The 23,436-nt window shown below is 37.6% G+C and overlaps 2 long non-coding RNA genes across 3 annotated transcripts; one reads left to right on the top strand and one right to left on the bottom strand.

The window, feature by feature from the left end:
- Nucleotides 1–4,036: 4,036 nt before the first annotated feature.
- LOC143716236 (uncharacterized) lies at nucleotides 4,037–7,538 on the bottom strand. The gene is made up of 2 exons (XR_013195962.1): nucleotides 7,406–7,538; nucleotides 4,037–4,671 (listed from the first exon to the last, which is right to left on the bottom strand). It is a non-coding gene; the product is annotated as an uncharacterized LOC143716236 (long non-coding RNA).
- On the top strand, nucleotides 6,986–22,486 carry LOC143716234 (uncharacterized). Of its 2 annotated transcripts, none has more exons than XR_013195960.1 (4): nucleotides 6,986–7,355; nucleotides 7,808–7,853; nucleotides 19,216–19,302; nucleotides 19,404–22,486. It is a non-coding gene; the product is annotated as an uncharacterized LOC143716234 (long non-coding RNA). The 2 variants fall into 2 exon arrangements; XR_013195959.1 differs by having other exon boundaries at nucleotides 7,070–7,685; nucleotides 19,404–20,146.
- The last annotated feature ends 950 nt before the right edge of the window (nucleotides 22,487–23,436 follow it).

The raw sequence follows: 23,436 nt of genomic DNA, 5'->3' as shown, positions 1-23,436 counted from the left end.
ATATAGTAGATAGATAATATAATATAATTCTGTTATCTATAATATAATACAAGTGTTATTAAAAATCATACAAAATAATTTTGTTTTATTTTCTTTTTCAATAAAGAAAATTTTAAAGTAAAACTTATAGTAGGCCTATATAGTATAATACTTAAGTTTAAAATATAAATTCCCAGTTCAGTATTTGATTGGTGATTTTGTGTTTTTGTTTCTTCTAGCTGGTGGTTATTAGAGCAGACACCGCTGATATCTGTCTAATATCGATTTTTCACTGTTCATACTTTTCTTTCTTTCTTTCTTTCTTTCTTTCTTTTCTTTCTGTATACATGCCTTTATTCTATACTTCATTTGTGAGAGCATGCACAGAAAAGACGTTTGATGAGATCTTTCAGAGGAGGGTTGGAAGTTGGCCAGCTTGGACACAGCTTTCGTTTTCCTATTGTTTGGAAAATTTCTATCTGATGCCCTTCCTCTTTTGTCTGAATGCTTTTAGAGTGTACTTAGATTGCAAGGCAATAGCCTGTCAATAGCCTGTCTGACTTGGAAATGGACAAGCAGATGATGATAAAACCTTTGTTGTCTATTTAATGTAAACTAAAATTTATTCTTTAAAATTAACAGTATCTTGCAATAGAATAATATCAGAATGTGATCCAGGTGTTGAATTCATAACTGCTGTCTGCTCGTGAAATCACTTTTATACTAGCTTTTGTAATAGCTTAGCCTGCCGTATGTGTTACAGTTGGGGACACAACACATCTACAGAATTTGATACATCTTCACTGTTCTTTTCACCATTTTTCTCTAAATTTGGCTTTGTTCTGTGTCTTCAGGCATTCTGTCTGCATTTTGAGACCATTTTCAAATAGAGACCTTTTAAAATGAAGAAGTTGCAGCTCTTTGCTTTAAAAGTATGTTCAGAAACTGCATTAGCTGGATCTTGATTGTTTAAAATAATTTACTAAATATGCCAAAGTCATGATCTATAGGTAAGGTACAGTATATGCTATACAGCATGGTAAATTATTTTGGATTTTGTATATTCATATGTTACGAAAGTTATTTCTCACTCTCATTCTTTTGTGGTTGTCCAGAAAATATCATAATAACGATACCATTCTCTTTGAAAATAACTTGTAAAGGATTTTTGAATGTGCATTTGTTGTAGTGCTGTTCTAATGTTGGCATTTTTATATTTTCGTTAGACAAAGATTCTTTTTTTTTTTTTTTTTGCAAGCTGCTCTTGCACTGTTGACTTGGCTTTTAGATTCATAGCCCACAGGAGAGCAGACGCATGAAGACGCACCGGGAGTCATTTACAAGAATATAGTCCAAATATCTCAGTGTGTGTTTGAATGTCTCAGATGATCTCGCCATTGTGGATACATTTTCAATTGTATCCAATCAAAACAGAAAGGGAAGAATCAGTTTTCTTGATTGCTTGTTAGCTGAACCGTAAACCTGCAAATATGTTTTTCACCTCAGTGTATGTGCTGCCATTCCTATTTACATAAGTAGTAGTCTCAGAATAGCAATATGCAGCCTGTGTATAAACAGTATTACCTTTATATGGTTGAAATTAATTTCCAGATTTAGAATGATTTGGTTCAGAATGGAATAACTGAAGCAGATGGATGACATATTGAACTGTTTTTTCTACAAGAAGAGACCTGCCTGCTGACACAAACCCGTAGATCCGAACTTGTGGTGACTGTCCACACAAGCTTGTATCTATAGGTATATGTCTGTGTGGCCTTCACACCTACTACTCAGGGCCTCGTTTTAAACCAGCCGGCGCTCAGAATGTAGGATTTTAAGAGTTTTTTTTTAAACCGTTTACATCCAAGGAGTCTCGTCAAAATGAACAGTCAAATTTCCTTCTCAGATTTATAGAGGGTCAACCCTGTTCCTCCCTCAGGGTCTCTGCAGTGCCCCCAGGCTGAGGTAGTAGGTTGTATAGTTTAGAGTAACATCACAGGAGATAACTGTACAACCTCCTAGCTTTCCCTGAGATACACACACTCCTGCCTCAGCACCTCAACAAATAACCTTACTTTTGCTGACGTTTTCCACCTGTGTAGTCTTTCTCACTAAGGAGCTATATGAACAAAATGCATATAAACACAACGGCATAAACAAAACATCAGATTTTTATTTCCTGTAAAATGACTGAGCTGCAACAGTGTTCTGTATAACCAATATGAGTCACTGACACAGACCAGGCACACCAAAGACCTTGAGGTAAAATGCAGAAGTCATAGTTGTACTGACAGTATTTCTTTTCTTCAGAAATCACCTTTTATTGTCTCAGGTGAGATGTGTTGTGTTTCTACTTACACTTTCCAATTTACACTATGTTTCAGTAGTTTGGGGTCGGTAATGTTTTAAGTGTTTTTGAAAAAAAGCTCACCAAGGTTGCATTTATTTGATTAAAATAACAGCTAAAACAGTTAAATGTAATGATGGTAAATTATTTCAGGCGAATTTGAAAACTTCTCTTGTTGTAACCTAATGTAAGAAGGTTTATGAAGTTATAATATAATATAATAATGTTTTTATATTTTCACTTGAAAAAATGCTAATTGGCTAAATTAGATGTTGGAGCAAAGTTTTAGGCTATTTGACAAGATTTTTACATTATTTCAGACATAGTTCTTCAAGAGTGCATGTTCAACAGCGTTTCACTTCTTCCACATGGTACTGACATGGCGTTTACTGATTATAGAACTTTGATAAATGTCCGAGGTTATACCAACTTAATGTCACTTTTATTTTCTTGCATTATCCCATTCTAAAACTGCTGCTCAATTAATTTTTTTTGTATCATCAGTGTGATGCACGCTGTAATCATTTCTAAATACTTGTGAAGAATTACTACTTCTAATACTTAGAATTACCTGCTCAGTGTTGAATCTCTTGTTAGCAAAATCTTTAGCCATAATGTGTTAGCAGATCAAGTCTACATAAAAAAAAAGATCTTTCTTTACTCCTAATTACACATAGAATGTTAATCAATCTTAAGGGTTTTCAAACTGTTCACAGTTTTATTTTAATTACCCAAGTACCCAATTATTTAGAATGACTTTGAATAAGTCTTTTTTTCTTAACACTCTCCAAATGTGATGTATCTAACACAGACCATTAAGTATATTTCTTGGTTGTATTTAAAATGTTATGTTTTTGGATTTAAATTGCTTTGGGCCAAACTGTCCTTTTTGCAGTACCCTTAAAAAAACTATGATTTAATAAAGATATATAATTTATGATTACTGTCAGAGTAGTACAGAAAATAAGGATCTAAGTTAGGGAAATAGCATTCAACTTGAACATGTCTCTAGAATTTACTACTTTACTATTTAGATTTATCCTTTGTAACTCACTTTGTAACTAAGTTCAATTTTTTTTTTTTTTTACCCTACTGTTTACTAAAAGCAACAAATAAAATATCAATGTCATAAATGTTTGCCATCTTACATGAGTTGTTGAAAAATGTTTTGGTCAGTTTAATTTACATGAATAATCAAAGGAACCGATTTAGTGAAACTGAATTACTTGGGAGAAAGAAGACTGTAATGCCAAGGAACATATAGTTAAATTAGTTATATCACCACTTTTAATTAATTACTTTTTAACACTGGTCAAAATTACAGCCAAGTAATGGCAAAGAGTTTACACTTGGTTTTTAATCTTGAGGTTGATACTTGAGATTTTACGAAGGAAGAGTGTTTTTCATGGGTACACAGATGATACAAAGATACAATGACTGAAGTTTGTATTTACTGTTAAGTAGATATGTCATGCTTAAAAGCACACTTTAGATGAAACTGTAGCAGCATGCTTCATTCTCTGGAATGAGAATAAAGTACCATATGTCACCTCTGATCCGTGAACAATGGAGGCTGAAATAGATTTTTCTGATTCTATTAATGCCCATGCTACTGCCAGACCTGTCCTCATCCAGTAGAAAAGGCAGAAATGTCCTTTTTTTACCTAAGATGTTGCTATAGGACATGATATTTGCACTGCAATCACTATCATTTTTCCTATATATTCTCGTTTAATGGTAATAACAGTTTTACACATATTGAAGTGATGAAAATGCTCACAAGTGTGTGAATTTTGTAATTTTGTTTGCAACCGCAGAGGCTGCCTGACTGTACATTAAGAGCAACAGAACGCATATATGTACGTATATGCTCAGCGCACAAAGCTTGAGCAAGATTGAGTGAGATGTTATCTTCATTGTAGATCTTACTGTCTGGAGATTTCACGTGAACACTCCCTCACAGCCTTTGCTGGAGTTCTGGAGCAAAAGGCTGCCCCCCAATGGTGCAGCTTTTCACTGCCCCCCACACACACACACTGAAACAGACAGCTGTACATTGCTTAGCATCTGATTCTAAGAATTATTCCAGGGTTTATGTTTAATCTGAAAATTTTGTCTTTGATGTTGCTTAATTTCCCATTTTTCCGTTCCTTTCTTCTTCCGTGTCTCTGCGGCAATACAACTGCGATAACGTGTCTCATTTTGTGTGTGCCTTTAGTCGGCCAGAAGGGTCTGTGTGCTGCGTAATGTCAGCCTTGAAGCACGAATCCAAAGCAGATCAGAGAACTGAGAGGGCCCTAAGCACACAGAGGTTTGTAGCTCTCTCCACCTCTCCTTGATAATCCCTGCCAAAGGAAAGGAGCTGTGACAAACAAACAGATTTTTCAACTTGCCACTTTCACTCTGAGGGATTCATGAACATTCATTCGCTCTGTCTTTTTTATAAAAGCTCTCGAAATGCCATATGACCATGTTGCCTCGCTCTTGTGCCGACATTCTGAAATACATGCGTTTAACTTAATCGAAATGCTTTGTGTGTTCCTCATTAGCTTAATATCATCTGGACTTTTGCATTTGGTAATTGTGAGACTATGCATGGAACAAAAGTATATGCTTTTATATGATAATCGTAGTCTAATCAAGGTCTCTTATAGTAATATTTCCTTTTTAAACAGAAAATTCAAGCAGAGCATATTAAGTTTTTTTATTATTATTATTATTTTTTTACTTTTTTAAAGGCTGTAGACTTTATAAATCAGTCATGAGCTTGATTTGCAACTTTCTAGTCAATGGCAGATGTTATTGGGGCATGGGGCATTCTAATAGAGAGCATTTGAATGGACAAAAATCAGTTCAGTGCAGAGTCATCAATATTTTTTCCAACTCCTTTTTCCCGGAAGAGAAAGTAATTTAGGATTACGCTAGCATATAGCCTCAAAGATAAAACACACAGACTAAACTCTGTTTAATTTTATTTGGTCTTTATATACTACGCAATTACTCCAGTTGATAGTATGTGATGAGTATTATAATAGTCATGTATTATAAGTATCACTAAATCAAGTGTTTATTTGGGTCCTAAAGAAATGCCTTTTCCCTCATTAGAACTTCCACCACAATGTTTGTTGTGCAAGGTATGAAGCACTATAATTATGCCGTTTTGCTAATGGCCTTATATTTTACTTATCTGGAGACACGTCTGCTAAACATAGCTGTAGTTAAAATCTTACAGTGAGCACTTAGCATTCTCTACAGCAGGAATGACTGGATTTAGCATTGGAAATACTCTACAATTTTGCCATAAACAGTTTGTGGGTTGCCACAAACAAAAAAAAACATATCCTCTTGAAATAAAAAATCACAGTTGTCTGCTTGATCCAAAGGCCCACACAGTGAATAAGTGCTGATTCTGTTTAAGTTTAACTGCTCTGATTTTTTTACGAGAAAACAATATAAAAAAAATGGGAACAGATTTAAAGAGCTGGGATTTCTTTCTGAATATCCAATATAGAGGTGTACATGCATGCACACAATTACATGCATGCTAAAGACCTGTAAATGAATAGTACGGCATATGTCTATTCAGTTGTCTTGAATGTGTGTGTGCATGCACAGCTTTTTTCATGCACTTTCTGTTTGCATTACCCACCATGCATCGAATATGCTTTACTATACCTTTCTAGGTCTTAAGCATGCATGTGTAATTGTGTGCACGTATATACGCATGTGCACGCGTGTCTGCTCGCTATAGGTTCTAGGCGGCAGCCGGCGCAGTCAAAGGCAGTCTAATATTAGCACCTCACTGATGGCTTGCTGTATCTGGACGAAAGAGGATGATAAATGAGGATAGAAGTGGTGGGGGCCTTGGAGCCAAGGGGGGAATTTAAAAGGGATAGCATCTCTGTTTTACCACCGAGGAGCCTGCATGCATGTCTCATCCTCATCAGAGAGGATATAATGCTAAATCTACACGTGACGTCTAGAGATTAGACAGAGACAGCAAGATCATGATGTAAGTGAGGAAAAGAGAGGAAGAGGGCAGTGTGGTGCTGGTTTGCTTTCCCTCCTCTCTGGTCGCTGATTTTATCCCATGCACTGCTGTCCGTCGCTAGCCTCCCTACCTGCTCGGCTCATCCCTCCCCCATCGGCACGGGCTACTCTCCCCCCTCGCTCTGCCCAAGCCTGGGGGAGCCAGTGGAGATTAAATGTAGCCTCTGTAAGCCATGCACATCATGTAGCTGTGTTTCTAGGGCCTCTCTCTCTCTGTCTTTCTCCCTCACTTTCATTCTCTTTTTAAAGGATAGTGTTTATGATGCCGGGTATGTGATAGGGAACTTTTAGAATGTCAATGTCATTGGGAATACCAAATGTACAGATATTTTAAAGCAGTGAAGTAAAAATGACAAGTAAATCGTGAAGCAATCATCATGAAAGTCTCTCGTTTTCTATATTATTTCTCTTTCTCCACCAACATCCTCCCCCTTTGGGTTGGTACTCCGGAGAAGTGGGCCTCTGCCTTTAAATGATCACAGCTGTGCGTGCAAATTAATGGATATTTCTCTGTTTCCCCCCCTTCTCCAACTTTTTTCAACGTGGATTTATAAAGAGGGAAAGATGGACCAGGGGTGTCACGCTTCTACGTTTCCCCCCTCCTCTTTTCGGTTTTGCATGCATCTCAGTCTGCTCAACTCCGAGAGAGAGGAAGAGTGTGCATGTGTGTGTCCTGGGAGAGAGAGAGAGAGCGAGAGAGGTGGTGAGGGAGGGAGAAAATGAAATGTAAGACAGATACGGTGAGTGGAAGAGAAGAAGGGGGTGTGGAGAGAGAGAGAGCTAGCGAGAGTGGAGAGCCAGTAACGTGGTGCATTGATGCATTTGCTGCGTCTCAGTTGTGTTCTTTCAGCGGGAAGTAGCCCGGGGTTTTTGGCAGCAGCAGGCTGCCTGTTTTCCATCATCCAATCGAGCCAGACCTGGAATAGGGATATACGCGTGAACTGAGTTGCGGCAGGCTGAGCAGCGCTGGACGAGTGAGGTGAAGTGAATGAGTGAGAGTCTGTGCTATTTGTGCGTGTGTGTGTTTACCCCTCCTCTCCTGAGATCCAGCAGACTGGCATGATTTGCTGGTAGTTTGGCCCGTGCTGCTGCTCGGTCTGTCTCTCATCCTCAGTGCCATCACACCACCCTTCAGCTTTTCCTCATCGGCACGCTCTCCACCTCTGCCGCTTTTTCGACAAGCTGTAATATGGACGTACGGACCTGTGCTTTAATATTACCATCCAACCATCTCCTCTCCTGTTTAGCTCTCCTCATTTTCGTTCTTCCTCTTTCGTTTCACACGAACGGCCATCCAGTCAACCTGACCGTATGACTCCTTTTTTTCCTAGCCTATCAAATTTGCACAATTTTGTCAGCGGGTCTAGCAACAAAAGTTGAAATCTGAGATTTCTCTCTTTCTTTCTCTCACCCACTTTCTTTGTCAAGCAGGCTGCGAGAGAACTTCGATCGGCTTAATGCTCATCTTCGCGCCAGGGTGAGTTTAAAACCATTTTCTGCTTCTCCCCACCCACAGCTGTAGCATCTGTTAGTGTCTTCTTTACCTTTGTCTGAAGCAGCTTGTGCTGGGCTTGCCAGTTAGCAGTAAGCTAAATTCTTGTATTAGTCTATAACACTTCATGGTTTAGCTAATGTTAGAATTTGGTGGTTTTAGAGTAACCAGTGATGTATGTTGGGACACCAGTATTAAGTCACAGTGGCTAAACAGAGAGCTTTTTATGATTAATGTTGAATGCTTGTGAAGAGAGCTTAGCGAGACAAGAGCTGGTGAAGAGTTTACCTGGAGCCAGGGGCATTTTTTCAAAGTGCCTTATTGTTCAATGTTAGAGACGGAGTGGGGGTGATGGGAAGAGAGAGGGAGAGAGCTTGAGGGGGAGGGAGAGATGGGTCAATGTTGTGTCTAGCTGAAGGTTGCACTTGTTGTGTCACAAACAGACAGACAAACAAGTGTCGGGGGATCGGGGAATGCGCAAATGCTATTAGTAGATGGGCCTTTTATTTCCATTCATTCTTCAAATTTTTGTTGTGGTGGGACACATCAGAGTGTGACCTTGTGCTCGAATTTTGTTGCAGGTTGGCGGTCAATCTGCAAATGTGCCTCTCACAATCCCTGAGACCCTAACTTGTGACGTTTTCCTGTTATGTGCACGGGTTAGGTTCTTGGGAGCTGTGAGGGGCGCTCTGTCATCAGCCTGCCGGCGTCGGAAACAAAGACATTTTAGTCAACGGTGAAGCACAACTGACAGAGGAGAGAGGAAGCAGCTAGTTGTGTGTATAAAGGGACAGTGTGCATGGGGTGGGGGGGGGGGGGGGGGGGGGTTGAAGAAATGCCGGCATACGGGTCATGTGATGCGCTAGTGGGTAGGATCAGCTGAGGATTTATTGTTGGAGGGATAAGATTAAAAAGAGGATATTTGATTCCTTTGCACTTCTTGAGTTTGATGTCAAATCCTGCCAGACCAGGGCCTGTTAAAGGGATATAATGAAATCTGTCATCATTTATTCACTCTCACGTTGCTCCAAACCTGTATGACTTTTTTCTCCTGTGGAATGCAAAAGAAGATCGTTTGAAAAATGTCTTTATGTCTATACAGTTGAAGTCAATGGTAACAAAAACTGTTTGGTTACCAACATTCTTTAAAATATCTTACATGTTCCACAAACAAAGTCATATAGATTTGGAACGACATGAGGGTGAGTAAATGATGACAGAATTTTTTAGATTTATCCCTTTATTGACCATATCATATATTTTCAGATACATATTTCAGATCTCTTTTCATTTGAGAGCAGCACAAAGTACTATGGAGAGCGTCATGCTAAAGGCTCGGTACACTTGTGTTTGACCTCAGAGAGCCCTCAACCTTGTAGATGTGAATGTCATCTTTTTAATGTGTGCTGAGTCATGTGTGTGTGTTAAGTTACTCATGCTTTCCGGCGTGGCTTTAGCATGTAGCATGGCTACTGTGTTACACAAGTGCTGACTAGGCCTCTTTTGGTTGTTGACGAAACTTGAATTATATCCCTTTAACTAAACCTTAAGATTTAGACCCTAAACCTTAAAGATCTGCAACTGGAAGACATCATTAGTTGTTGAGAGATCACTGATGCTCTTTTTTGGTCAGTTACCATTCTCTTAGTGTCAGTGGACCACTTGTCCATTCTTGTGGCACTTGCTGCTGTTTAAAATGGCATTGCGGCAACATTTCACCAAAGGAATGGCTCAAAGCTATACAAGAGCTACGGTGAGAGAAATTATTGCAGACTCTACACAAACACCTTTACTGTCTAAGACCTTTTTTGGCATTTGGAGAGACAGTGAGAGGCTTAACGAGATAGAGGCTTGCCCACAGTTTATGGACGGTGCAGTGTTGCAATTTAAGGCATCAGCCGTTGCATCGTACGTATAATGCATCGTGCCATCACGCCCACATCCCTGTCTGTCTTTCTTTCTCTACCCACCATCACACCCACAGGCTGTCTCTCTACCTCTCTCTCTCTATCAGTACCCACTGTCGCATTTAAAGAAAACTCTCTTCATCACAAACAGTGTCGTTGCTATTGCAGACATTGAATGCTTTGGGGTTTGAGGTGTGATATGTGATATGTGGCGGTTTTTGCTATATGGAGAGCAAACAGCGAAGCTCTTCGTCTCGGTACATGTCGAGGTAGCCATGCTCTGGCTCTCTCAGAGAATTTGTCTGATGCACTCTGCTTAGATTGCTTACTGAATTTCTGATGGAAATCATCAAGCTTTTGCACGCATTTCTGAGTTTTTTTTTTTCTAATGAAAACGAAAGGCTTGTAGTAGGCCGGTCTCTTCTATGGCATAGCATGTTATTATATTGACTTTACTCCTGTCTCTGCAATGCTGTGCTTTGGCGTCTCGGCTGCAGCTCTATTGTTCACTCCTGTCTCTCTGCGCTCACGTTGCACTCCACTGACACTGGGACAGCCTCCCTGAGCCTGGCCCACTTTTAAGGTGGACTGGTGAGCTTGGAGGAGGCAGTACAACCGTGTTTAAGCCAGACTGCGCCAGGTTTACTAACTTAGAACAAAGGCTGCCGCAGTGAGGAAGGTTGTGCAGGTGGAGTGTTAGACAGCGCCAGGGTGGGTGACGCCCATGGCTAAGCAGCACCGATCTATCTGACACACTTCCAGCCAGAGCCATCCAGTCAGGTCCAATTGATCTGCTGAGACTTCATATTCAGTCTCACCTACCCCGGTGAGAGTTTTGCCCCAGTCTGCTGTAAGAGTTTCCGAAGACATCCATCTGAATCACTAAAGCAGCTCAGGTCTAAAAACTGTGCAAAGGCAGCCTGTTTGATGGAACAAGATTATTACTCAGTGGTGGTTGAAAGGGTATGTGAATTTGGTTGGTATAGTGACTATTCCTATTCCTTTTACAACGAGGCAATTTAGATCACTTTGATTGGGTTTCATAAAAAAGAGAGTGGACTCATGATGGTGACCACATGCGAGCGTGATTTGTTTATCACAGTGTTCATTTATTTTTTTAAATAAATCATGGCAAGATGGTGTGGAAAGCACGTTGTCTGTCAGAGGCAAGAATATTTTCCATGCCCACAGGTGGTGTTGCACAATATTTGGTCGAACTATAAATTGATCCAGATTCTATGCTAAGACCTAAAATAATGATTCTGCAGCAGTTGCATTTGATCTATAATGTAAAGGAAGTTTTAGTTGAGTGTCAGTCACATGGAGAAGTTATGTGCTTGTCCATGCTCTGCAAGTGGGCAAATTGAATGAGAACGTACTGTATAGTCAGTAGAAAATGATGCATCTCAGTGATTTTTATGTGAACATACAGTCATTGCTGAGTTGACGATCGCGTGTGTCTGTCATACCTTCATCCACATGCAACATTCCTGAATACTTTCCCCCTCGGGACAAGGGTAGGCTAGCTAGTGCAATGATTCATGATGCTAAAGAGCACAGCTGTGTGTGTGTGTACAGAGAATGTAATGATATATCAGCCAGTTTGAATAAAGGACTTATAATTGACCATTTTGAGATTTTCAGCATCAACTCAATGACCTATGTTTTCTAATTAACGGAAGTGGTACATTTGCAATAAGTCATTTAGATAAAAACAAAAGAAGCATCACAAGTAATTTAATATATACATTATCTCCTGTGTCATTTCCAAAATCAACCAACAGCCCTGTCAATTAATATGAAACATTTTCTATTTCAGTTATTTTAATGAATATTTGGTATATACTACGTAAGGTTACTTTAAGCTACTTATTGTATGTCTTAACATCAAGTTGTATCATGTATATTTCAGAATTATATTGGCAACCCAACTCTCTAGGTATTAACATTAACATTGCAAAGCCCATATTGGTTGGCCACTAGAAGATTGTACACGTATAATGGAGACTGACTGCATCTTCATAGGTCCATAGTAGCGGCATAGGCTCAGCTGCTCACTGCTTGGCCATCTGCGCAGGCGGGCTAGAACCCCAGACCTCAGTACAGGTTAGAGCAGCTTAAGGATTACCAGCACAGGCATAGGAAGATTAATCAGCTCAAACCTAACCTAATTAAGCCAGCGGGGAAATGTCACCAGTGTATATCAACAAGCCTTTCTCTTTCACTCAGCCCTGCCCAGCTCAGGAATGCAAGGATAGGTCAGTCCTCTCATCCTCTGGCCCGGACTATCCGTGGAGCTCACCAAGCAAAACAGTATTCCTTTCACTGCGCTCAGGTCAGTTGGTTCATATGGAGACGGCCTGGAATTCCCCTTACTTACTGTGGGAATGTGCTTCTGGATCGGACCTGTTCTGGCTCATCTCACTGGGCCTTACTGAACTCAATAGCTGCGGAAGCTAAAAGTGTGAGATTACTTGTTGCATTCGTATTTGTTAGATTTCAACTAGTTTAAAAAAAATAAATGATTAAACTCAGGGATGTAGGAATGATCTGATTAATTTAGCAGCCTGGCCCATGAATATTAATTAGGTGATGTAATGTTCCAACCATAATTACAGCTTTCCAGTTGCGATTTTGCTCAACAACCGAGGCTTCTCTTTGGTCTTTTTACGTGTCTGGCTAAAAAAAAAAATTCTTAATGCTTTGATCAAACCAAACATAATGACAAGCTATTAAACTATGATTATTGCTCAAAAAGGGGATGGAGACATCCTAGAAATTTCTAAAAAATAGAGTGAAATGTTGCAGCTCTACCTAAGGTTGCCGAAATTATAGATTCAATTGAGCTGGTGAGTAATGTTAATTAATAAAATCCACTATTATAACTATTTTATGTTTGTGATTATCACTGATATATTCAATATATACACTACCTTTCAAAGGTTTGGGGTTGGTAAGATTAATTAATGTAAAGACTGCATTTATTTGGTTAAAAGATACAGTAAAAACAAATAATAATGAGAAATATTAATACAATTTAAAATAACTGTTTTCCATTTTAAATGTGATTTATTCCTGTGATGTTAAAGCTGAATTTTCAGCATCATTACTCCAGTCTTCAGTGTCACATGATCCTCTCATATGCTGATTTGCTGCTCAAGAAACATTTCGTATTTTCAGTGTTGAAAACAGTTGTGCTGCTTATTTATATTTTTGTGTATAAAGTTCAAAAGAACAGCAATTATTTGAAATACCAACATTATAAATGTTGTGCTGTTACTTTTGATCAAATAAATTCTTCCTTTCCGAATAAAAGTCTTTTTTTATCTTACCAAACATTTAAAAGGTACTGTGTACATTTAACACGAGGTCAAACACTGATCAAATAAGGCTGAAATGAACAAACTGTCATTTATTACCCTCATTCGTTCTTTTAATTTTGCACTCAATCAGAATTTCTAAGCATGATAATCAATCTTCGCCTCTATGTACGTAATTCTCTCCGTAATCACGCTTGGTGACTGATTAATTTGTCATTAATAAACATTGTCTCTTTTGGCTGTGGCCCTGTTCCCTCGGGAGCCAGGAATTGTGTCGCTGTGGTGACTGTGTTGTCAGTGCGATTTGCATGACAGTGGTTGACGTTTGTTTCTCAGAGATTTGCCAGAGTGGCCAGGTCTCCGAGTGGCGAGAAAAGCATGGTGGCAGCTCTGTCTCTCACTCTGTCATCATCAGCTCTGCATGTGTGTGTGTGTGTGTTGCCATCAAACGAGGCACAAAGGAACATTCAAATCATGTTTCTCACACTTCCACAAGCACCTTGAGGAAATAATGGCCCCAGTGCTGTAAAGGCCAATTCTTATTGGTAACGGGTATTACAGATTGCCAGAGCTGTATTCTAAAGCCTCTCCAATTATATGGCACATGTCATACAAAGCCTTCATTCACACTGGATGTCTACACGTATTATATATATGTTGAACTGTCAAACGTATTAATTCTTTGCTGTAGTGTGATCATGCCCACATATCATGATATCTGGCAGAGCTTGAGACGCTTTTTGGCCCTTTTTACACCTGGTATTAAAATGCGTTTTGGTCGATAGGATCACAAGTAGATGAGGCAGACAAATACCCGTTTAAAGCTGGTGTTTTAATCCGTCTCTTTTGTCTACTTTCAACCACTTCTGTCCTGACTACTTCTAAGAGAGGGTTTATGGGTTGTTTTTTTTTAGATCTTTGGATGTAATGGACAAAATAAGCTTGCACAATTTACATATGAACGCAAAAGGAGATGACTGGAAAACACATGGAGAGCAACAGCTTTCGTTTCAACTCTGAAAGCCACAAGATTACATCGAATGTGATGAATGCCTGTTAGAAATCAAGAATTGTGAGAGATCATTAAGCTTGATACGTTTTTCAACTTCAAACTTGGGTCTCTCGCGCGACAGTTTAAATCCTCTCTTGCTAGCGTGCTTCCCATAATGTTTACTCATTAGGTCAGTAGGCGGAGAGTAGGCGTTCTTTTGTGGCGGTTCAAACACATGAGCGTCTACACTGAGAAAGCAATCCGGTCTGTCCTCTGCAAGTGGTCTAAAGTGGACAAGCTCAAAACATTTTAGACCCCGTTTACACCTCAGGGCTCTAGACTGCAACAAAAATGGTTTAATATGCTATTTCGCATATTCTACTTTGAGAATGTGTGAATTTGAGAATTTGTGCGAGTGCATGGTCATGCACTCAATCGGTGTCTGCCTACCAGCATGTGCATTAGGGACTTATCTAATGTCATGTATCATCGACCATGGCAAGCCGGATATTCTCCTGTAGTTAGTCCCGTTGGAGATGTTCCCTTTTACACCTCGCTTTTAAATCGCTAATTCGAATTTGGCCTCATGGGCATTTTCAATTAATTCCTATGGAAGATGAGCTGACTCATGCTGCTGATCTGTGCTGCGACTCTCGCTGGCTCACGCTGAATTGAGCAGACACATTCAGTTTTTAATTGAAGTGTCTGTTCTCTAACTGAAATAAGTGATTTTTATTACTGTAAAAAAAAAAATCAAAACGACAGTGGGGCCCGGTTCCGCGGTGGGCAAGTGATGTAATCGCTGTTGCGCCTGAACACCTGTAACACCCCTGACACCGACTATTGCAGCGAGCCTATCGGTCACATTTGAGAGTTAAAAGATTAAAACATTTTGCCAACATGAGGTCTCGTGTCACTGTCAGACTTTTTACATCAGTTTAAAACTAGGGTATGCAAATGAAGACAACTATTTATCAGCATGCATTGATTAATCCCATGTTGTAGAAAGAGGGAAAAAAGTGCAACCAAATCCTGTGCTGGTGCAACCAACTGAGAAAGTTAGTCACACCAGTGCGACCAGTGGGAAGAATGAGTCTAGAGCCCTGCACCTGTATTTAGTGTCGTCCAGTTGTGATCCGATCGACCAAAACGCATCTTAATACCAGGTGTAAACAGGTATTTTGGCAGGTTATTTTGTTGTTTCAGGATGCAGTTCATTCTCTCATATCTCAATCTCATTTGATGTTGAATTAGTTTGGCATCAGCTTCACATAACCTGAGTAGAGCTGCCTTGCTACTAGGGCCAGAATATTGATAACAGATGTTCAAATGGCTTATCAGATCATTGTTCACATGCCAAAGTAATCTCTCATTATTATTTGAGTTATTGTTATTTTAAGCTGTTGTTTTTGTTTGGTACTTGTATTTTTTATTTTTATTTTTTTTGTCTATTAAATATTTTAAAGGGGAGATTTCAGTTTATGCTACCTGTGTTGTTTAATAAATGTTTAAATATTTTCAAAAAAAAATATTGTCAAAAATATATAGAGCAGGGAATGTATATTATATTACATTATATTATATTATAAATACTGTCTAATAAAATGTGATTTCAAATATTTGAAAATGATTTCTATCCTATTGCCCTGTACCTGAATGTGTTTGAATGTGACGTCAAAACACATTAAATCACCTTTATTCTTTTATGACTGGTCCATCATATTGTCAATTTATAGTTAAATTAGACTGGATTCATTTATTTTCAAGAGCTTGTTTTTTATTTTTTTAAAATATATAATATTTTTATTTGAGCATGTTAAGGTTTTTTCTAATCTTTTATTAATTTTAGTGAAGAACATAAATGACTCGTGCGTGGAGAGCATCTCATGGAGAGATGGTGTGTGCTGTGGAGGCTGACTGTCACGGTCTGTGTTTGTGACTATTGACTAACCTGAACAGAGACACAGAGGACAGGCTGGCGGTGAGCCATCGGCCTCAGACTGTCCTTCCTGTCCTCTGCTTACAAAACATGTCAGCCGTGCGTCCATAGATGCCTGCTTTGGATGGACAGCACGTCTTCTTCTTTCCTCAACCTCCAGGACAACAGAATACACAGTGCTGGCTTGTCCTGATGTTAAGAAAACCCGTGCAAAACCAAAAATACAGACGTGTACTGTATAATAAAGCTCTTCAGTGAATGAGACGGAGAACATTATAACCATGAAATTCAACACAATCTCTAGAGGTGTGGAGACTTCTAGACTTTACTCTGACATTTGTCCTAATGACACATTTAAAAAAATGTATATCAGTTTTAAAGAAGACGGGGATCGTTTTTATAGACACTTTTTGGATAGACACATTTAGACAGTCTTGGCTAAGACAACGCTTCTGATCATTTGTACTGATATTGCAAGGTACAATTTGATGTTTAGAAGGGCATGTGTCACTAGTGAGTTGCAGATACAAAGCTTATTATTAGCTTTCAGCAAAACGTAAACGCTAAAGCAAATATGAAACAGAAAAGTCATGAAACAAAAATGTAAAGGGTAAAATATAAAACAATCTTTTTGGGGGGCAAAAATCGTATAAATGTATAACATTTAAAACATGACAACTTGCCCTGTCATGATATTTATGAAAATAAATTAATTCTAAAAACCACCATTATATAGCTAACACTTGTATGACTATGAATATCCGGTTTCAAAGACAAGGCTTAAGCTAGTCCCAGACTAAAATACATGTTTTAACTGAAAGGAACTTGCACTGATATATCTTAAAATATGTCACTGCCGTTGTTTTGTCTCAAGATGTACACCAGTAATTTTTTTATCCTAAGACACGTTTATAAAAGCTACTTAAATGTCCTAATTGAACTGAGGCCCAATCCTGGCTTAATCTAAGCCGGGCCTATTTGTCAGTTTGGTTTTTCACTTGTTGACTCAACTATATTACTCCGATGACTGTTGTATGAATTAAAATGTGTCATTTAATATATCTGATATACAACTTCTGCATGTGACAACAAGCCCCAGAATGGCTATTTTGTTCCAATTTGTCCATGAATCTCAGGTCTTTCATCAGTGGAGCAGGTGTGTACGAGGTTTAAAGTGCAGTTGCAGGTCGCAGTGAAGATGTGTGTAAAGGGGATGGTGAGATGGCTCAGGGACTAAGCCTGCTCTTAGTCTGCCATCTCAGTCAGGAAAGCCTCTGCAGATTATCCTCGAGCTGACAGGAACCAAAATAGAATGAGCTTGATTCTCTCTTTTCTGTGTATATGTGTGTGTGAACACGCGCTGCCTTTTTTCTTAGTCTCTGTCTGTCTGTCTCTTTCTCTCCCACTCAGTTTCCCTCCTGCTGTCATTTTTGTTTTATTCGCACACTCTCCGAGTCTTATCCTCGCATGGCTTTTGGCCTACTTATTGTATTATCAAGCGTCAGTGTTTCTGGGTAAGCGAACGTGTGAATGCCGTTGTGTTCGTGTGCGAATGTTTGCATGTGGGCGAGTGGCCGCACCCCATTGATTTGTGCAGAAATCAGCTCCAAATCTAAATCCACTATTGGCGCAGCGTTCCTCCCAGGGTTTAGCATAACATTTTTTGTCTGCCTAATGTTTTTAAGTGCATTCAGCAAACGTTACAGAAACCGTTTTTCAGACCACCGTGAGCGAAAGCTCCCTGCGTTTGTCAGTTTAAGACCTTGAGTGATAATAAGCCCTCTGTCTGTTTGTGTCTGTAATTTACAGCCCTTTTGTTTTGAATATAATGTGCTTTTGTTTAATCGCTGTTCATTGAAACCTTGTACATTTTTCATATAAGACTAATGTCAATCCGACTGCCTCCATGTCAGATACGGACTTCGGGTCACTGAGCTTTTAGGCACCGCGAGTTCAAGAAAACACTTCGACAATGCCGTAGCAAATGGCGGTTACATTATCAGACCCCAAGGAGGCTTTTCTGCGTAAACCTGCTGACCCTGCGCAGGCACGACATGCCCGTCTGACTGTAATAAGCCCCCCGTAGGGGCCTGTCTCTCTCTCTCTCTCTCTCTCTCTCTCTCTCTCTCTCTCCCACCTTCCTAAAACACTTCCAGTTGCTGGCTCCTCTCTCTCTCTGCGGTGGCTCTGACGCCAGGGTGTTGAATCTCCTGACTCTGTCTTGATTGTATTAAATCTGCTGAACATAAATGAATGTAACAGAAATAAACGATGAAATACTTCAGCTTTCTGCGGCGGCTTTGTTTTCTCGGCTTACAAGGATGAGTGAAGCCAGGTTAACGGGGACAGTGGGCCGAAAGCCATGGGAGAAGGGCTTTTTTTTTTTTTTTTCGTGCAGGCATAGTAATGGATAGTAATACTATCCATTTCAAATTTAAATGGAGCTTCCTGCTTCATAATCATCGTCTCATTTTAGGGTATTTAAAGCTTCAGTTCAGAACATGTCTGGCCTCAAGAACATATGTCGAAAATAGTTATTTAGATGAAAAGCAGCAGCCATTTTACATTTTAAGGTTTGACTAAGTTAGTTTGTAACGATTACTAATGAACTACTTAAGTCTAATGAATTAGACTTAAGTAAAACTGATTTACTTGAACATATTCAGAATTTACATAAGAAATGCAGGGGCCTTTAAATGCATTTAGACATTTAAAAATGATGAATGTGTGTTTGTGTCATTTCACAAAAAATGTTTGTTAGGTTGTTTGGACTCTTTCATCCCTCAACGTTCAGTATAACTAAGCAATTATGACTTTTAAGACAGCATATTTATTTAAGCAGTAACAAGGCTATTTGCGTTTGTGCTGACTCAAGTTTTCAATCTTTGTGGTAGTTTAATGCATTCAGGACGCTTTTGTGTTCTTTCAGGGGGGTAATACAACCATAATTGTGTCGGCCACATATATTAGATTTAATATCCTCCGCTTCTTGTTTCTCCTTACTAATCATTACTGATGTTGCTTTGATCCTCAGAAACTGTTTTGCTTTTGTGAATTCTGTTAGCAGGAATCCACAGCACGTTATCTATTTTGAGTTATTTATTGCTTTTATTAGCCATTTTAATAGCAAGAATAATTTCCAGTGTGTTGCTATAGAAACTATGTAACAGTTATTTATGTAATTTTTCAGGTGGGGTTTTACAGCATGAATTGTGAGTGGAGGAAGGATATACTAATTGTCAAGCTTGAGGAAAACTATTTTTTTTAACTGTCAACTGTAAGTCTCAGGTCTTTATAAACAGATACAAAGCTTGTCTGTCTGTAAAAGTTTCAGTACAACTTTAACAGATTTTTTTCTTCTCCTTTTCTTTCCTGCAGTACATAACAAATCATCAAAGCCGGGATTAAAATTTCGTGAAGGAGCAGCTTTGACTGCTGGAAGACTTAAGCGTATTAGCTTTAAAACCAAGATGGGAGTTTCAAGTGATGTATGGCAGACTTCAAAGATGTTTTAATCTGTCAGTAGGCATGCTCTTGCACAGGCTATTTATATTAGGACACAGTGTTTCTTCTGCATGCACGTCCTAATCGATGGCTTCAATGTTGATGTTAACCAGTTCTTAAACAGCTGCACTTCCTCCAGGTTGTTTCCTCTAGAGTGGTCTTTAGAGGTACAGCATGCACTGATTATGAATACAGATTTGTCACATGATTGTGATAAAGATTTTATGATTTAATGGTCATCTCTTCACTTCTATTCATACTGATTCATTCCATCGAAATGTATTTGGATACTTAAGTTACTTTAAAAAGTTATGAATTTCTTTGCATTATATTGATATATCAAACCAACAAAGAAAGATCGAGCAAAAAAAATGTTTGTTAGGATATCTGGACACTTTCTGGTCGTCAGATATGAGTGTAACATGGTCATGGTTAATGTGATGAATTACAGCTGGTAGTAATCTGATTGACATGATATCTAGTTTCAGCAATGCCCTGTGCCATGACATGCTATAATTCATCTAAAGCTATTTTAAAGCTATTTTGAGTTTTTCTAGTTCTGCTATACAGTTATTATACATGCAGTTGTAATAAACTTATTAATTGAGAAACTACAATGAATAGTTTTACTGTTACAAAATTAATTGGTTGCACTGCAGAAAAGTATAAAATAATTAACTATCAAATGAAAAATTGTGTTTACAAAATCGTGAAAAACAAGGCTACCCTAGTGAAAATTAAATGTACCAAAATGTATTTGAAATACATTTATTTATGCTAGGTATACTACATATATATTTACAAATGTATGTACTTAATATAAATACCCTGCAATTGTACTTTTGGTATACTAAACTGATATACTTAAAGCCGGCTAAATTGGAACAACTCATTTTGTACTTCATGCACTTTCGTTATCTGGAAATAGTGCTGAAGTTCAACTAAAGATATACTTAATATTTCATTGTGCTAAAGTGGAACTATTGCAAGTATACTTTAGGTACACTATAAATATATTGTTTTTAAAGACTGATATTATACCGGGATCATACTATCCTTACTAATAGTGATATTAAAACACAATTTAGGCTTAATATTAAGAAATGTGCATTGTGCAATAAAGTACTCAAAATTAAGTTGAATTATAATATTTACATCAGTAAGTCTCAAGTGATATGTTAGTGGATTTGCAGTATATTTTGTATGAAATAAATGTATTTTAAATACATTTTGGTATAGTTTTTTCACTATAGAAATCTAAATCTTAAAATCTTGATTATGAGTTAAGAAATAATAATAATTAATGTTAAAATGTTATAACTAAAATAGCACAGTATGGGAACTTATTTCTATATTTGTATCTACTGTAGCTTGATTACATTCATACTGTAAAGTGGCACTTTAGTGTCTGAATACTTTTTTGAGGACATTTTGTTTAGGTTTATTTCTTGCAGCAAATTCTAATATTATTGCAAAGACTCAATCTGTCTGTTACATGTGAAAGTTTATGTTAAATTTGACAGGACAATTATCATTTCATGTTTTGCCCATCAGGTTCAGCAGCATCCAGAACAAAATTTATCTTGATGACATGGAAGATATTGTCATTCTGTACGAAATCTACCAGTACCTCTGCCATTTTTATGGCTCTGATACAACATTCTTCATTTATTGATTTTTCCCTAAATAACCTAGATAAAAGGAGTATAACGTCAAAGTTAGAGAAGTACACACCACTCCTTACAATTCAAAAGTAGTAAAACATATTCAGTGGGATCCAAATGCCTGTTCACTAGTGACAGTGAACTATTTCACAGCTTCTATTTTCTTTTTATATACTTAAGGGCAGTTATTTTTATTACAAATTATACAATCAGTCTAATGATTTGTGAGGTTTTTGAATATTAAATATTTCATAATGTCACAATATTCCTTTTTTTACTTATGTTTTATCCTAAAACTGTTTATTATCAGTTGTAAATTAAAAGTTATCTTTCAGATCTTCATTGAGAACTTTTAGACCCCATTATATGATGCTTTTTCCTTCTTTTTCCTTTCTCCTGATCACTTTGTTTTTCTGTGGATTGGCAAACACTGTTAATAAGCATTAGAGGTGCACACACTTTAATACTTAATAAGAGTATTTGCTTACAATTGAATTTACCCTCTTTCAGTTCCTGTTGGGAATTTTTAAATATTTGTTTTGAGCTGTTCATTTGTCACCAGCATGACTTCCTTAGTGTTATAGATGTTTATACTTGGATGGAGTGAAGTACAAAAACAAAACATCTCAACATTGAAAAACACAGATGTTTCTCTTCAAATTTCTCATTTAGCCACTACAGTTATATCCTGCTAAATCACCGTGAAAAGCACACAACGATTCTGTCGCTCTGTTTTACCTGAAAGTGTTACAAACTGTTGGAAGTCACGCCTGCATGATTTTTGGAGCTGTGTGTTCGTCGGAGACAGTGATGTCACTCTCCCTCATTTAAAGTGAAATGTGGCAGTGTGATTTCATGCATCAAGAAGGAATCTGAATGTGTTTTCTGTGCTTGGCTATAAATAGCAGATTACGACTATTTCCAGATCCAGAAATAGGTTCTCTGGAATAGGATTCCAAGCCTAGCAGCACTTTCTTTTTAAACAAGCAAATATGCAGAACATGCATCACTATGTTGAATTAAGAGTGCCACTTTTAAACATACTTGGAGCCCTGCCACGTATACAAGATGAATTCATCACTTTACAGTACAACATCAGATCAGACTTTTTTTTTTCTAGTTAACAGAAATGACTTTTAAATTGAAATTAACTTTAATTCTAGGACTGACATTAGGTTAAAAATAATATAATATAAAATATTAATCCCATGACATTAATCAGTTTCTTTTGAGCAAAACGAATTGTATTTGTTTTATCTCATACATTGATTAAACATCCTTTCATTTCATATAGATAAACTTGCTGTTTCTTTGGGGGTGAAAAACTATTATTTCCATGCAGATCAGTCAAAATTTGCGATTTACAAAAAAATTACAATCTAGTTGTTGAGTCTTAGTTATTTTGTACTGGATCTTTCAATCACAGTAGCAGTTGCTTTTAAAAATGTATTGCAATAATGCCCACTTTATTTTAAAATAAAAATAATATTTAAATAATATTCAGTATAATTTAATCAAAAGAAAAAAAATTCTATATTTTGGTGTTGATAAATGGGTACTTGGGTCTTAAATAAAATTAAAAAGCCCTTAAATAAACAGATTAAATAAAACACTGATATTCAAAATGTTGATGAAATAGCAGATAGATATATCGATAGATAAATACCAACATTGTATGTATATCTAGCCAAAGTGTATATGCAAGAAAATAATATTTCATAAATGCAAGAATTTAACTCACTTCTCTGTAATTATTCAGTATTCATGTGATTTTATCTAATAGTTCTGAAACTGTTTATTTGTGAAACTGCATTTATTGAATATTTCCTTGAACATATTTGTGCCATAACAGACTTTCAAAATAATAACAAATCTTTAAAAAGAAAAAATATAGCCCTTGATTGGAATTTTCTGCATCATAAAGCCGTTTTCCTGCCTGTTTGTTTCTCTAATTAGATCATATGATCCACAAGGACAAACAAGTGGTTTGTTTGGTTTAATTAGTCTGAAAGACTTTTTTTCTTTCTTTCAAGTGCTAAGCTAATTTTGCAAACGTTTTACTGCTGGGTTAATTTAGTATTCATTTCAATTTTAATTTACTTCAAATTCTTTTTGAAAAGGTTTAATTTAGCCAAAGTCACATGCAAACAAGGTAGCTATCTTTCTGTTCAGGAACTGGAAGCTGCCCTCACCTGGGACTGTTCAAGGGCAAAAGAGATCTGCCGGAGCCGACTGAAGGCTAT

The sequence above is a fragment of the Siphateles boraxobius genome, unplaced genomic scaffold (genome assembly GCF_051911475.1).
Source record: "Siphateles boraxobius isolate OS27281-9 unplaced genomic scaffold, OSU_SipBor_1 6, whole genome shotgun sequence".
NCBI lineage: Eukaryota > Metazoa > Chordata > Actinopteri > Cypriniformes > Leuciscidae > Siphateles > Siphateles boraxobius.
This window is presented reverse-complemented; position numbering and strand designations above follow the sequence as displayed.